This window comes from Odontesthes bonariensis, chromosome 19 (genome assembly GCF_027942865.1).
Source record: "Odontesthes bonariensis isolate fOdoBon6 chromosome 19, fOdoBon6.hap1, whole genome shotgun sequence".
Taxonomy (NCBI): domain Eukaryota; kingdom Metazoa; phylum Chordata; class Actinopteri; order Atheriniformes; family Atherinopsidae; genus Odontesthes; species Odontesthes bonariensis.
This window is the reverse complement of record NC_134524.1, coordinates 1,896,842-1,912,535: the sequence shown is the minus strand read 5'-3', so window position 1 is coordinate 1,912,535 and position 15,694 is coordinate 1,896,842. Positions and strand designations below refer to the sequence as shown.

The 15,694-nt window shown below is 50.5% G+C and overlaps 1 protein-coding gene across 4 annotated transcripts in view; it reads right to left on the bottom strand.

Annotated features, from left to right (window-relative positions):
* Nucleotides 1-5,084, bottom strand: part of LOC142369365 (kinesin-like protein KIF1C) — a 64,295-nt gene extending 59,211 nt beyond the window's left edge. For 2 of the 4 annotated variants that reach the window (XM_075451719.1, XM_075451718.1), the window contains exon 1: nucleotides 4,328-5,084. The gene's annotated coding sequence lies outside the window, so the exon portion shown is untranslated. Of the gene's footprint in view, nucleotides 1-4,312 lie in introns of all 4 variants that reach the window. The other 2 variants (XM_075451717.1, XM_075451716.1) reach the window with 2 other exon arrangements.
* Nucleotides 5,085-15,694: the final 10,610 nt, after the last annotated feature.

The following is a 15,694-nucleotide window of genomic DNA, read 5'->3' as shown; positions in this document are numbered from 1 at the left end:
TGGAGTCCCAGTAAAGTCACAGTGGAGTCAGTCATAGTGGAGTCCCAGTGAAGTCACAATGGAGTCACAGTGAAGTCACAGTGGAGTCCCTATAACGTCACAGTGGAGTCCCAGTAACGTCACAGTGGAGTCCCAGTGGAGTCCCAGTGGAATCCCAGTGGAGTCCCAGTGGAGTCCCAGTAAAGTCACAGTAGAGTCCCAGTGGAGTCCCAGTGGAGTCCCAGTGGAGTCACAATGAAGTCCCAGTGGAGTCAGTCACATTGAAGTCCCAGTGGAGTCAAAGTAGAGTCACAGTGGAGTCACAGTGGAGTCAAAGTAGAGTCACAGTGGAGTCACAGTGAAGTCACAGTGGAGTCCCAGTAGAGTCATAATGAAGTCACAGTGGAGTCACAGTGGAGTCACAGTGGAGTCCCAGTAGAGTCACAATGAAGTCACAGTGGAGTCACAGTGGAGTCACAATGAAGTCACAGTAGTCACAGTGGAGTGAGTCACAGTGGAGTCACAATGAAGTCCCAGTGAAGTCCGTCCCAGTGGAGTCCCAATGAAGTCCCAGTGGAGTCCCAATGAAGTCCCAGTGGAGTCCCAATGAAGTCCCAGTGAAGTCCGTCCCAGTGGAGTCCCAGTGGAGTCCCAATGAAGTCCCAGTGAAGTCCCAATGAAGTCCGTCCCAGTGGAGTCCCAGTGGAGTCCCAATGAAGTCCCAGTGAAGTCCCAATGAAGTCCCAGTGGAGTCCGTCCCAGTGGAGTCCCAATGAAACCCCAATGAAGTCCCAATGACGTCCCAGTGGAGTCCCAATGATGCCCGTCCCAGTGGAGTCCCAATGAAACCCCAATGAAGTCCCAATGAAGTCCCAGTGAAGTCCCAATGAAGTCCGTCCCAGTGGAGTCTCAATGAAACCCCAATGAAGTCCAAGTCGAGTCCCAATGAAGTCCCAATGAAGTCCCAGTGAAGTCCCAATGAAGTCCCAATGAAGTCCCAGTGTAGTCCCAGTGGAGTCCCAATGGAGTCCCAATGAAGTCCCAGTAAAGTCCCAGTGGAGTCCCAATGCAGTCCCAATGGAGTCCCAATGAAGTCCCAGTGAAGTCCCAGTAATCTCCTAATAAAGTCCCAGTGGAGTCACAGTGAAGTCCCAGTAATGTCCCAATAAAGTCCCAGTGGAGTCACAGTGAAGTCCCAGTAATGTCCCAATAAAGTCCCAGTGAAGTCCAAGTAAAGTCCCAATAAAGTCCCAGTAAAGTCCCAGTGGAGTCACAGTGAAGTCACAGTAGAGTCACAGTAGAGTCCCAGTGAAGTCCCAATGAAGTCCCAGTGGAGTCCCAATGAAGTCCCAGTGAAGTTCCAATGAAGTCCGTCCCAGTGGAGTCCCAGTGGAGTCCCAGTGGAGTCCCAATGAAGTCCCAGTGAAGTCCTAATAAAGTCCGTCCCAGTGGAGTCCCAGTGGAGTCCCAATGAAGTCCCAGTGGAGTCCGTCCCAGTGGAGTCCCAGTGGAGTCCCAATGAAGTCCCAATGAAGTCCCAGTGAAGTCCCAGTGAAGTCCCAATGAAGTCCGTCCCAGTGGAGTCCCAATGGAGTCCCAATGAAGTCCCAGTGAAGTCCCAGTGGAGTCCCAATGAAGTCCCAGTGAAGTCCCAGTTGAGTCCCAGTAATCTCCTAATAAAGTCCCAGTGGAGTCACAGTGAAGTCTCAGTAATGTCCCAATAAAGTCCCAGTGGAGTCACAGTGAAGTCCCAGTAATGTCCCAATAAAGTCCCAGTGGAGTCCCAGTGAAGTCCAAGTAAAGTCCCAATAAAGTCCCAGTGGAGTCCCAGTAAAGTCCCAGTGGAGTCCCAGTAAAGTCCCAGTAATGTCCCAATAATGTCCCAGTAATGTCTCAATAAAGTCCCAGTGGAGTCCCAGTGTAGTCCCAGTGGAGTCACAGTGCAGTACAGTGTATATTACAGTGTAGTACAATGCAGTACAGTGCAGTATACAGTGTAGTACAATGCAGTACAGTGCAGTACAGTGCAGTATAAAGTGTAGTACAGTGCAATACAGTATAGTATAAAGTGTAGTACAAGATAGTACATTGTAGTACAGCGCAGTAGTGTAGTACAGTGTATATTACAGTGTACTACAGTGCCTTACAGTAGTACAGTGTAGTAAAATGTAGTATATTGTAGTACAGTGCAGTACAGTGTATATTACAGTGTAGTACAGGGTAGTAGAGTGCAGTAAAAAGTGCAGTACAGTGTAGTATAAATTGTGGTACAGTGTAGTACAGTGCAGTACAGTGTAGTATAAACTGTAGTACAGTGTAGTACAGTGTAATTCAATGCAGTATAAAATGTAGTACAAATTGTAGTACAGTGTAATACAATGCAGTATAAAGTGTAGTACAGTGCAGTGTAGTAGTACAGTGTAGTACAGTGTAATACAATGCAATATAAAGTGTAGTACAGTGCAGTATAAAGGGTAGTATAAATTGTAGTACAGTGTACATTAGAGTGTAGTAGTACAGTGTAGTATACATTGTAGTACAGTGTAGTAGTACAGTGTAGTATAAATTGCAGTACAGCGTAGTACAGTGTAGTATAAATTGTAGTACAGTGTAGTACAGTGTATTATAAATTGTAGTACAGTGTAATATAAATTGTAGCACAGTGTAGTATAAATTGTAGTACAGTGTGGTATAAATTGCAGTATTGTGTAGTATAAATTGTAGTACAGTGTATATTACAGTGTAGTACAGTGTAGTATAAATCGTAGTACAGTGTAGTATAAACTGTAGTACAGTGCAGTATAAAGTGCAGTACAGTGTAGTATAAACTGTAGTACAGTGTAGTACAGTGCAGTATAAAGTGCAGTACAGTGTAGTATAAACTGTAATACAGTGCAGTATAAAGTGCAGTACAGTGTAGTATAAACTGTAGTACAGTGCAGTATAAAGTGCAGTACAGTGTAGTATAAACTGTAGTACAGTGTATATTACAGTGCAGTACAAATTGTAGTACAGTGTAGTATAAATTGTAGTACAGAGTGGTATAAATTGTAGTAAAGTGTGGTATAAATTGTAGTACAGTGTAGTATAAATTGTAGTACAGTGTATATTACAGTGTAGTACAGTGTAGTACAGTGCAGTATAAAGTGCAGTACAGTGTAGTATAAACTGTAGTACAGTGTAGTACAGTGCAGTACAGTGTATATTACAGTGTAGTACAGTGCAGTATAAATTGTAGTACAGTGTATATTACAGTGTAGTACAGTGCAGTATAAAGTGCAGTACAGTGTAGTATAAACTGCAGTACAGTGTAGTACAGTGCAGTATAAAGTGCAGTACAGTGTAGTATAAACTGTAGTACAGTGCGGTATAAAGTGCAGTACAGTGTAGTATAAACTGTAGTACAGTGCAGTATAAAGTGCAGTACAGTGTAGTATAAACTGTAGTACAGTGTAGTACAGTGTAGTATAAAGTGCAGTACAGTGTAGTATAAACTGTAATACAGTGCAGTATAAAGTGCAGTACAGTGTAGTAAAAACTGTAGTACAGTGCAGTATAAAGTGCAGTACAGTGTAGTATAAACTGTAGTACAGTGTAGTACAGTGCAGTATAAAGTGCAGTACAGTGTAGTATAAATTGTAGTACAGTTTACAGTACAGTGTAGTACGTGTGGGACATCCCGGTGCTGATTGGACCACATACCGGAGGTATGTACAGTGTATGGTACAGTGTAGTAGTACAGTGAAGTACAGTGTAGTATAAACTGTAATACAGTGCAGTATAAAGTGCAGTACAGTGTAGTATAAACTGTAGTACAGTGCAGTATAAAGTGCAGTACAGTGTAGTATAAACTGTAATACAGTGCAGTATAAAGTGCAGTACAGTGTAGTATAAACTGTAGTACAGTGCAGTATAAAGTGCAGTACAGTGTAGTATAAACTGTAGTACAGTGTAGTATAAAGTGCAGTACAGTGTAGTATAAACTGTAGTACAGTGCAGTATAAAGTGCAGTACAGTGTAGTATAAACTGTAGTACAGTGTAGTATAAAGTGCAGTACAGTGTAGTATAAACTGTAGTACAGTGCGGTATAAAGTGCAGTACAGTGTAGTATAAACTGTAGTACAGTGTAGTACAGTGCAGTATAAAGTGCAGTACAGTGTAGTATAAACTGTAGTACAGTGCAGTACAGTGTAGTATAAATTGTAGTACAGTTTACAGTACAGTGTAGTACCTGTGGGACATCCCGGTGCTGATTGGACCACATACCGGAGGTATGTACAGTGTATGGTACAGTGTAGTAGTACAGTGTAGTACAGTGTAGTATAAACATACCGGAGGATGACTCACCTCTACGGACCAGAGGAAACTGGGAGTCTCGTGGAAGCCACGCGCTGATCCGTTTAAATGGTTCCCATCTCCTCCACCGGGAAACAAATTAAATTCCAGATAAGTGAATAAAAAACTCCCGGGAAGTTCCGCCGGTGAGGCAGCCGCGGTCCCGCTCGTGGTCCCGCTCCTGGTTCTGGTTCTGGTCCTGGTCCCGGTCCCGGTTCTGCTCCTGGTGCGGGCCTGTCGGCACCGGGACAGCCGGGCGGAGGAGCAGGGTGGGGGCGCTGCTGCGTCTCACCCCCCTAAAAGAAAAGTTTAACCCGGGGCTCCTCCGGGTGGCGGCGGCGGCTCCGGCTGAACTTTAGTCCGGAACAACGTCAGCGTCCGGTGACGGAGGCCAGGGTCCGGGGTCCGGGGGCCGGGGCCGGGGCTTCGGAGCGGACACCGTCGGGCCGAGTTGGGGGAAAGTTGAGGCCCGCGGCGGTGAATCACGGCAGGTCCGGCGCAGAGAGTCGCTGAAACTCGGTCATCCGTCAGTCCGCCGGGGGGGGGGGGGCAGCTCCGCGGTGAGCCGGGTGTGGGCGGAAAGTTTCACCGGAAAATGGAGGAGAAGGAAAGAGAAGAGAGGGGAGACAGGCAGGGAGGCTGGCCGGTGGCCCTGGCCGCGCGGCGGGTGGATGAGTGCGCGTGAGTGCGGGCGCGTCCCCGTGATGGAGCAGAAAGCCAGCCAGTCAGCCCCGCGGGCCGCGCCGCTCCGCCCCGCGCCGCTCCCCGCTCCTCCTCCTCCGGCCCCGGCTCCGGAGGGCCTCCGCATAGAGCTGCGGCCCGGACAGAGGTCTCACTCTGACCGGGTTTACAGGCATTCCTCCCGATAAACCTGAGGGAGCCGCGTTTATTTTAACTTTATAAGCTCCACGTGGTCCCAGAATGAGTTTAATTCTGAAGGGACACTTTAAACCAAAAACTGTAAAAAAAAAAAACTGTTTCATCAATAAACCCAAAAAGATAAACGCTGTCAGACAACAAATAATGCATCTTACGGAGTAAAATAACATGACATTTAAGGTGGAATTATTAAAAACATATTAAATCTGAGTGTTAAAGGGGCCCAAAGCCCCCAGAACCAGCCGGGATCAGAGGATCAGAACCAGCCGGGATCAGAACCAGCCGGGATCAGAACCAGCCGGGATCAGAGGATCAGAACCAGCCGGGATCAGAACCAGCCGGGATCAGAACCAGCCGGGATCAGAGGATCAGAACCAGCCGGGATCAGAACCAGCCGGGATCAGAACCAGCCGGGATCAGAGGATCAGAACCAGCCGGGATCAGAGGATCAGAACCAGCCGGGATCAGAACCAGCCGGGATCAGAACCAGCCGGGATCAGAGGATCAGAACCAGCCGGGATCAGAGGATCAGAACCAGCCGGATCAGAACCAGCGGGGAGCAGAGGATCAGAACCAGCCGGGATCAGAGGATCAGAACCAGCCGGATCAGAACCAGCCGGATCAGAACCAGCCGGGATCAGAGGATCAGAACCAGTCGGATCAGAACCAGCCGGATCAGAACCAGCCGGATCAGAACCATCCGGATCAGAACCAGGAAGCCTCTGCTGTGAGGAGGCGGTGCTGAGGTCAGGTTTGGGGGGGTGGGTGGGACACGGATGTGGACTCAGAGGATGTAGAAAGCAAACTGGGTTTTATTTCACAAAAACAAAGTTCAAACAAAGGGCTGAGCCGGATGACAAAACATTAAACAAACCAAACTGTGGAATATAAACTCGAGACAAAACAAAACAAAAGACTTGACGTAACTTGGAAAAAAACGTGGGGTCGTGGCATCAGGGATGTTTGGATCTGTAGTCCAGAGTTTTCATCATCACAGGAGTTATCCTCACAGCTGTTCACTCCCAAAGGAGCATCCTCTCTAACGGACACGATCTCTGGCCATCCCCTGCAGGAACCAGGCAGTTAAAGGAGCAGTCCGTCCTTTTCACATGGCGACACACTGCTGAGAGTTTGTTTCTGCAGCTTCAGTGGGAGCCGTGAACAGAGAGAGAGTTTCAGATTCAGCTTAAATGATCCTCATCTCAGAGGACATCATCCCCCTAATGAGCATAAACAGTTAGCATCTACAGTTAGCATCAACAGTAAGCATCAACAGCTGGCATCAACAGTTAGCATCAACAGTTAGCATCAACAGCTGGCATCAACAGTTAGCATCAACAGTTAGCATCAAGAGTGAGAATCAACAGTTAGCATCAACAGTTAGCATCAAGAGTGAGCATCTACAGTTAGCATCAACAGTAAGCATCAACAGCTGGCATCAACAGTTAGCATCAACAGTTAGCATCAACAGCTGGCATCAACAGTTAGCATCAACAGTTAGCATTAACAGTGAGCATCAACAGCTGGCATCAACAGTTAGCATCAACAGTTAGCATCGAGTGAGAATCTACAGTTAGCATCAACAGTTAGCATCAACAGTTAGCATCAACAGTGAGAATCTACAGTTAGCATCTACGGTTAGCATCAACAATAAAGCAGCCACATAAAAAGGTGGAGCAGCTCACAGGTGGAGCAGCTCACAGGTGAAGCAGCTCACAGGTGAAGCAGCTCACAGGTGGAAAAGCTAACAGGTGGAGCAGCTCACAGGTGAAGCAGCTCACAGGTGAAGCAGCTCACAGGTGGAAAAGCTAACAGGTGGAGCAGCTCACAGGTGAAGCAGCTCATAGGTGGAGCAGCTCACAGGTGAAGCAGCTCACAGGTGGAAAAGCTAACAGGTGGAGCAGCTCACAGGTGAAGCAGCTCACAGGTGAAGCAGCTCACAGGTGGAAAAGCTAACAGGTGGAGCAGCTCACAGGTGAAGCAGCTCATAGGTGAAGCAGCTCACAGGTGAAGCAGCTCATAGGTGAAGCAGCTCACAGGTGGAAAAGCTAACAGGTGGAGCAGCTCACAGGTGAAGCAGCTCATAGGTGAAGCAGCTCACAGGTGAAGCAGCTCATAGGTGGAGCAGCTCACAGGTGAAGCAGCTCACAGGTGAAGCAGCTCATAGGTGGAGCAGCTCATAGGTGAAGCAGCTCATAGGTGGAGCAGCTCACAGGTGAAGCAGCTCACAAGTGAAGCAGCTCACGGGTGGAGCAGCTCACAGGTGAAGCAGCTCACGGGTGGAGCAGCTCATAGGTGAAGCAGCTCACAGGTGGAAAAGCTAACAGGTGGAGCAGCTCACAGGTGAAGCAGCTAACAGGTGAAGCAGCTCACAGGTGGAAAAGCTAACAGGTGGAGCAGCTCAAAAGTGGAGCAGCTCATAGGTGAAGCAGCTAACAGGTGAAGCAGCTCAAAAGTGGAGCAGCTCACAGGTGGAGCAGCTAAGAGGTGAAGCAGCTAAGAGGTGGAGCAGCTAACAGGTGAAGCAGCTAAGAGGTGAAGCAGCTCACAGGTGAAGCAGCTAACAGGTGAAGCAGCTAAGAGGTGAAGCAGCTCACAGGTGAAGCAGCTCACAGGTGAAGCAGCTAAGAGGTGAAGCAGCTCACAGGTGGAGCAGCTCACAGGTGAAGCAGCTCAGAGGTGAAGCAGCTCACAGGTGAAGCAGCTCACAGGTGGAGCAGCTAAGAGGTGAAGCAGCTCACAGGTGAAGCAGCTAAGAGGTGAAGCAGCTCACAGGTGAAGCAGCTAACAGGTGAAGCAGCTAAGAGGTGAAGCAGCTCACAGGTGAAGCAGCTCACAGGTGAAGCAGCTAAGAGGTGAAGCAGCTCACAGGTGGAGCAGCTCACAGGTGAAGCAGCTCAGAGGTGAAGCAGCTCACAGGTGAAGCAGCTCACAGGTGGAGCAGCTAAGAGGTGGAGCAGCTAACAGGTGAAGCAGCTAAGAGGTGAAGCAGCTCACAGGTGGAGCAGCTAACAGGTGAAGCAGCTAAGAGGTGAAGCAGCTAAGAGGTGAAGCAGCTCACAGGTGAAGCAGCTAAGAGGTGGAGCAGCTAACAGGTGAAGCAGCTAAGAGGTGGAGCAGCTAACAGGTGAAGCAGCTAAGAGGTGAAGCAGCTAAGAGGTGAAGCAGCTCACAGGTGAAGCAGCTAAGAGGTGAAGCAGCTCACAGGTGAAGCAGCTAAGAGGTGGAGCAGCTAACAGGTGAAGCAGCTAAGAGGTGAAGCAGCTAAGAGGTGACGCAGCTCACAGGTGAAGCAGCTAACAGGTGAAGCAGCTAAGAGGTGAAGCAGCTAAGAGGTGAAGCAGCTCACAGGTGAAGCAGCTAAGAGGTGAAGCAGCTAAGAGGTGAAGCAGCTAACAGGTGAAGCAGCTAAGAGGTGAAGCAGCTAACAGGTGAAGCAGCTAAGAGGTGAAGCAGCTAAGAGGTGAAGCAGCTCACAGGTGAAGCAGCTCAGAGGTGGAGCAGCTCACAGGTGAAGCAGCTAAGCAGCACCTGGGTTTGTGTCCAACACCTGGAGGTCATGGAAACACCTGGAGGTCAGGAAGCAACTGGAGGTCAGGAAACACCTGACCCCCCGCTGAGCCGATATCTGATTGGTCCTCATGACAGAGCCGTTTCCTGCTGTGATGTAATCTTTCTGAGGGGTTTTTTGGGGGTCCGAGGTCAGAATGACGTGTTAATAAAACACCCAGAGTTCAGAGTAGAGCTTCAGCTCCCCCTGCTGGACACCACGAGTCATTACGGTGCGACGTTTCCACACACCCAAACCCTCTGGCCCCCACCGGGGCCCTAATTAGACCCCGCTGTTGGCCCTCAGCAAGTCTTCATGATCGTCTTCCCTGATTAGCCCCCACTGTCAGCCCTGATTAGCCCCCACCATGGCCCTGATTGGCCCACACTCTCAGCCCTGATTAGCCCCCACCATGGCCCCGATTGGCCCCCACCATGGCCCTGATTGGCCCACACTCTCAGCCCTGATTAGCCCCCACCATCGGCCCTGATTGGCCCACACTCTCAGCCCTGATTAGCCCCCACCATCGGCCCTGAATGGCCCCCACTCTCAGCCCTGATTAGCCCCCACCATCGGCCCTGATTGGCCCACCATCGGCCCTGATTGGCCCCCACTCTCAGCCCTGATTAGCCCCCACCATCGGCCCTGATTGGCCCCCACTCTCAGCCCTGATTAGCCCCCACCATGGCCCTGATTGGCCCCCACTCTCAGCCCTGATTAGCCCCCACCATGGCCCTGATTGGCCCCCACTCTCAGCCCTGATTAGCCCCCACCATGGCCCTGATTGGCCCCCACTCTCAGCCCTGATTAGCCCCCACCATCGGCCCTGATTGGCCCCCACTGTCAGCCCTGATTAGCCCCCACCATCGGCCCTGATTGGCCCCCACTCTCAGCCCTGATTAGCCCCCACCATCGGCCCTGATTGGCCCCCACTCTCAGCCCTGATTAGCCCCCACCATCGGCCCTGATTGGCCCCCACTGACCCTCAGCAAGTCTTCATGATTGTCGTCCAATAACCAGAAGGTTGGCAGGTTCGATTCCCACTCTCATCACTCAAAAACATTGGTGGGACTGACAGCTGGAGGGTGTCACCCTGTGCATGAGTGTGTGACCCTGTGCATGAGTGTGTGACCCTGTGCATGTGTGTGTGACCCTGTGCATGAGTGTGTGACCCTGTGCATGAGTGTGTGACCCTGTGCATGCATGAGTGTGTGACCCTGTGCATGAGTGTGTGACCCTGTGCATGCATGAGTGTGTGACCCTGTGCATGAGTGTGTGACCCTGTGCATGAGTGTGTGACCCTGTGTATGTGTGTGTGACCCTGTGAATGCATGAGTGTGTGACCCTGTGCATGAGTGTGTGACCCTGTGCATGTGTGTGTGACCCTGTGAATGCATGAGTGTGTGACCCTGTGCATGCATGAGTGTGTGACCCTGTGCATGAGTGTGTGACCCTGTGCATGAGTGTGTGACCCTGTGCATGTGTGTGTGACCCTGTGAATGCATGAGTGTGTGACCCTGTGCATGAGTGTGTGACCCTGTGCATGCATGAGTGTGTGACCCTGTGCATGAGTGTGTGACCCTGTGCATGTGTGTGTGACCCTGTGCATGTGTGTGTGACCCTGTGCATGCATGAGTGTGTGACCCTGTGCATGCATGTGTGTGTGAACCTGTGCATGAGTGTGTGACCCTGTGCATGTGTGTGTGACCCTGTGCATGAGTGTGTGACCCTGTGCATGAGTGTGTGACACTGTGCATGAGTGTGTGACCCTGTGCATGCATGAGTGTGTGACCCTGTGCATGTGTGTGTGACCCTGTGCATGCATGAGTGTGTGACCCTGTGCATGAGTGTGTGACCCTGTGCATGTGTGTGTGACCCTGTGCATGTGTGTGTGACCCTGTGCATGCATGGGTGTGTGACCCTGTGCATGAGTGTGTGACCCTGTGCATGAGTGTGTGACCCTGTGAATGAGTGTGTGTGACCCTGTGAATGAGTGTGTGTGACCCTGTGCACGTGTGTGTGACCCTGTGCATGAGTGTGTGACCCTGTGCATGTTTGTGTGACCCTGTGCTTGAGTGTGTGTGACCCTGTGCATGTGACCCTGTGCATGTGTGTGTGTGTGACCCTGTGCATGTGACCCTGTGCATGTGTGTGTGTGTGACCCTGTGCATGTGACCCTGTGCACGTGTGTGTGACCCTGTGCACGTGTGTGTGACCCTGTGCACGTGTGTGTGTGACCCTGTGCATGTGACCCTGTGCATGAGTGTGTGTGACCCTGTGCATGTGTGTGTGTGACCCTGTGCATGTGACCCTGTGCACGTGTGTGTGACCCTGTGCACGTGTGTGTGACCCTGTGCATGAGTGTGTGACCCTGTGCATGAGTGTGTGACCCTGTGCATGTGACCCTGTGCATGAGTGTGTGTGACCCTGTGCATGTGTGTGTGACCCTGTGCATGTGACCCTGTGCACGTGTGTGTGACCCTGTGCACGTGTGTGTGACCCTGTGCACGTGTGTGTGACCTGTGCATGTGTGTGTGAACCTGTGCATGTGTGTGTGAACCTGTGCATGTGTGTGTGACCTGTGCACGTGTGTGTGACCTGTGCACGTGTGTGTGACCCTGTGCATGTGTGTGTGAACCTGTGCACGTGTGTGTGACCCTGTGCACGTGTGTGTGAACCTGTGCATGTGTGTGTGACCTGTGCACGTGTGTGTGACCCTGTGCACGTGTGTGTGACCCTGTGCATGTGTGTGTGAGCCTGTGCACGTCTGTGTGACCCTGTGCACGTGTGTGTGACCCTGTGCACGTGTGTGTGAACCTGTGCACGTGTGTGTGACCCTGTGCATGAGTGTGTGACCCTGTGCACGTGTGTGTGACCCTGTGCACGTGTGTGTGAACCTGTGCACGTGTGTGTGAACCTGTGCACGTGTGTGTGAACCTGTGCATGTGTGTGTGACCCTGTGCACGTGTGTGTGACCCTGTGCACGTGTGTGTGAACCTGTGCACGTGTGTGTGACCCTGTGCATGTGTGTGTGACTCTGTGCATGTGACCCTGTGCATGTGTGTGTGACCCTGTGCATGTGACCCTGTGCACGTGTGTGTGACCCTGTGCACGTGTGTGTGACCCTGTGCACGTGTGTGTGACCCTGTGCATGTGTGTGTGACCTGTGCATGTGTGTGTGACCCTGTGCACGTGTGTGTGACCTGTGCACGTGTGTGTGACCTGTGCACGTGTGTGTGACCCTGTGCACGTGTGTGTGACCCTGTGCATGAGTGTGTGACCCTGTGCATGAGTGTGTGACCCTGTGCACGTGTGTGTGACCCTGTGCACGTGTGTGTGACCCTGTGCATGAGTGTGTGACCCTGTGCATGAGTGTGTGACACTGTGCATGAGTGTGTGACCCTGTGCACGTGTGTGTGACCTGTGCACGTGTGTGTGACCCTGTGCATGTGACCTGTGCACGTGTGTGTGACCTGTGCACGTGTGTGTGACCCTGTGCACGTGTGTGTGACCCTGTGCATGTGACCTGTGCACGTGTGTGTGACCTGTGCACGTGTGTGTGACCTGTGCACGTGTGTGTGACCCTGTGCATGTGACCTGTGCACGTGTGTGTGACCTGTGCACGTGTGTGTGACCCTGTGCACGTGTGTGTGACCTGTGCACGTGTGTGTGACCTGTGCACGTGTGTGTGACCCTGTGCACGTGTGTGTGACCCTGTGCATGAGTGTGTGACCCTGTGCACGTGTGTGTGACCCTGTGCACGTGTGTGTGACCCTGTGCATGTGACCTGTGCACGTGTGTGTGACCCTGTGCACGTGTGTGTGACCCTGTGCACGTGTGTGTGACCCTGTGCACGAGTGTGTGACCCTGTGCACGTGTGTGTGACCCTGTGCACGTGTGTGTGACCCTGTGCATGTGACCCTGTGCACGTGTGTGTGACCCTGTGCACGTGTGTGTGACCCTGTGCACGTGTGTGTGACCCTGTGCATGTGACCCTGTGCACGTGTGTGTGACCCTGTGCATGAGTGTGTGACCCTGTGCACGTGTGTGTGACCCTGTGCACGTGTGTGTGACCCTGTGCACGTGTGTGTGACCCTGTGCACGTGTGTGTGACCCTGTGTTACTGAGGTGTAAGCCAGCAGCTGCTCCATCACAGAAGATCTCATCAGCAGTGCAGACAGTGAAACATCACTTTAATGGTTGCATCATGCACAGGGTCACATGTTGATGGCTTCCTGGGTTATTATGGGCTTTGCACAGAAGAAGATCATCTCAGAGACACAAACGGGGTGTTTCTGAAAGTGAGGTAAAAACCAACAGAACAGACGCTTCATATGAGTAAATATTTCATGTCAGAATAATAAGAAAAACACACACAAGTTGAATAAATTAACCGCACATCTTTACGTTCAACAATAACTAAACACTCGCTGCATCAGGCCTCTCCTCTGTGGAAGGTTCCTGCTGAAGCTTCTTTAGGAAACAGAGTTCTGAGGACTCTGATGTGGAAGGTTCCTGCTGAAGCTTCTTTAGGAAACAGAGTTCTGAGGACTCCTCTGTGGAAGGTTCCTGCTGAAGCTTCTTTAGGAAACAGAGTTCTGAGGACTCAGATGTGGAAGGTTCCTGCTGAAGCTTCTTTAGGAAACAGAGTTCTGAGGACTCCTCTGTGGAAGGTTCCTGCTGAAGCTTCTTTAGGAAACAGAGTTCTGAGGACTCCTCTGTGGAAGGTTCCTGCTGAAGCTTCTTTAGGAAACAGAGTTCTGAGGACTCAGATGTGGAAGGTTCCTGCTGAAGCTTCTTTAGGAAACAGAGTTCTGAGGACTCAGATGTGGAAGGTTCCTGCTGAAGCTTCTTTAGGAAACAGAGTTCTGAGGACTCCTCTGTGGAAGGTTCCTGCTGAAGCTTCTTTAGGAAACAGAGTTCTGAGGACTCTGATGTGGAAGGTTCCTGCTGAAGCTTCTTTAGGAAACAGAGTTCTGAGGACTCAGATGTGGAAGGTTCCTGCTGAAGCTTCTTTAGGAAACAGAGTTCTGAGGACTCAGATGTGGAAGGTTCCTGCTGAAGCTTCTTTAGGAAACAGAGTTCTGAGGACTCCTCTGTGGAAGGTTCCTGCTGAAGCTTCTTTAGGAAACAGAGTTCTGAGGACTCTGATGTGGAAGGTTCCTGCTGAAGCTTCTTTAGGAAACAGAGTTCTGAGGACTCAGATGTGGAAGGTTCCTGCTGAAGCTTCTTTAGGAAACAGAGTTCTGAGGACTCCTCTGTGGAAGGTTCCTGCTGAAGCTTCTTTAGGAAACAGAGTTCTGAGGACTCCTCTGTGGAAGGTTCCTGCTGAAGCTTCTTTAGGAAACAGAGTTCTGAGGACTCCTCTGTGGAAGGTTCCTGCTGAAGCTTCTTTAGGAAACAGAGTTCTGAGGACTCAGATGTGGAAGGTTCCTGCTGAAGCTTCTTTAGGAAACAGAGTTCTGAGGACTCAGATGTGGAAGGTTCCTGCTGAAGCTTCTTTAGGAAACAGAGTTCTGAGGACTCCTCTGTGGAAGGTTCCTGCTGAAGCTTCTTTAGGAAACAGAGTTCTGAGGACTCAGATGTGGAAGGTTCCTGCTGAAGCTTCTTTAGGAAACAGAGTTCTGAGGACTCAGATGTGGAAGGTTCCTGCTGAAGCTTCTTTAGGAAACAGAGTTCTGAGGACTCAGATGTGGAAGGTTCCTGCTGAAGCTTCTTTAGGAAACAGAGTTCTGAGGACTCCTCTGTGGAAGGTTCCTGCTGAAGCTTCTTTAGGAAACAGAGTTCTGAGGACTCCTCTGTGGAAGGTTCCTGCTGAAGCTTCTTTAGGAAACAGAGTTCTGAGGACTCAGATGTGGAAGGTTCCTGCTGAAGCTTCTTTAGGAAACAGAGTTCTGAGGACTCAGATGTGGAAGGTTCCTGCTGAAGCTTCTTTAGGAAACAGAGTTCTGAGGACTCCTCTGTGGAAGGTTCCTGCTGAAGCTTCTTTAGGAAACAGAGTTCTGAGGACTCTGATGTGGAAGGTTCCTGCTGAAGCTTCTTTAGGAAACAGAGTTCTGAGGACTCAGATGTGGAAGGTTCCTGCTGAAGCTTCTTTAGGAAACAGAGTTCTGAGGACTCAGATGTGGAAGGTTCCTGCTGAAGCTTCTTTAGGAAACAGAGTTCTGAGGACTCTGATGTGGAAGGTTCCTGCTGAAGCTTCTTTAGGAAACAGAGTTCTGAGGACTCAGATGTGGAAGGTTCCTGCTGAAGCTTCTTTAGGAAACAGAGTTCTGAGGACTCCTCTGTGGAAGGTTCCTGCTGAAGCTTCTTTAGGAAACAGAGTTCTGAGGACTCAGATGTGGAAGGTTCCTGCTGAAGCTTCTTTAGGAAACAGAGTTCTGAGGACTCAGATGTGGAAGGTTCCTGCTGAAGCTTCTTTAGGAAACAGAGTTCTGAGGACTCAGATGTGGAAGGTTCCTGCTGAAGCTTCTTTAGGAAACAGAGTTCTGAGGACTCCTCTGTGGAAGGTTCCTGCTGAAGCTTCTTTAGGAAACAGAGTTCTGAGGACTCAGATGTGGAAGGTTCCTGCTGAAGCTTCTTTAGGAAACAGAGTTCTGAGGACTCAGATGTGGAAGGTTCCTGCTGAAGCTTCTTTAGGAAACAGAGTTCTGAGGACTCTGATGTGGAAGGTTCCTGCTGAAGCTTCTTTAGGAAACAGAGTTCTGAGGACTCAGATGTGGAAGGTTCCTGCTGAAGCTTCTTTAGGAAACAGAGTTCTGAGGACTCAGATGTGGAAGGTTCCTGCTGAAGCTTCTTTAGGAAACAGAGTTCTGAGGACTCTGATGTGGAAGGTTCCTGCTGAAGCTTCTTTAGGAAACAGAGTTCTGAGGACTCCTCTGTGGAAGGTTCCTGCTGAAGCTTCTTTAGGAAACAGAGTTCTGAGGACTCAGATGTGGAAGGTTCCTGCT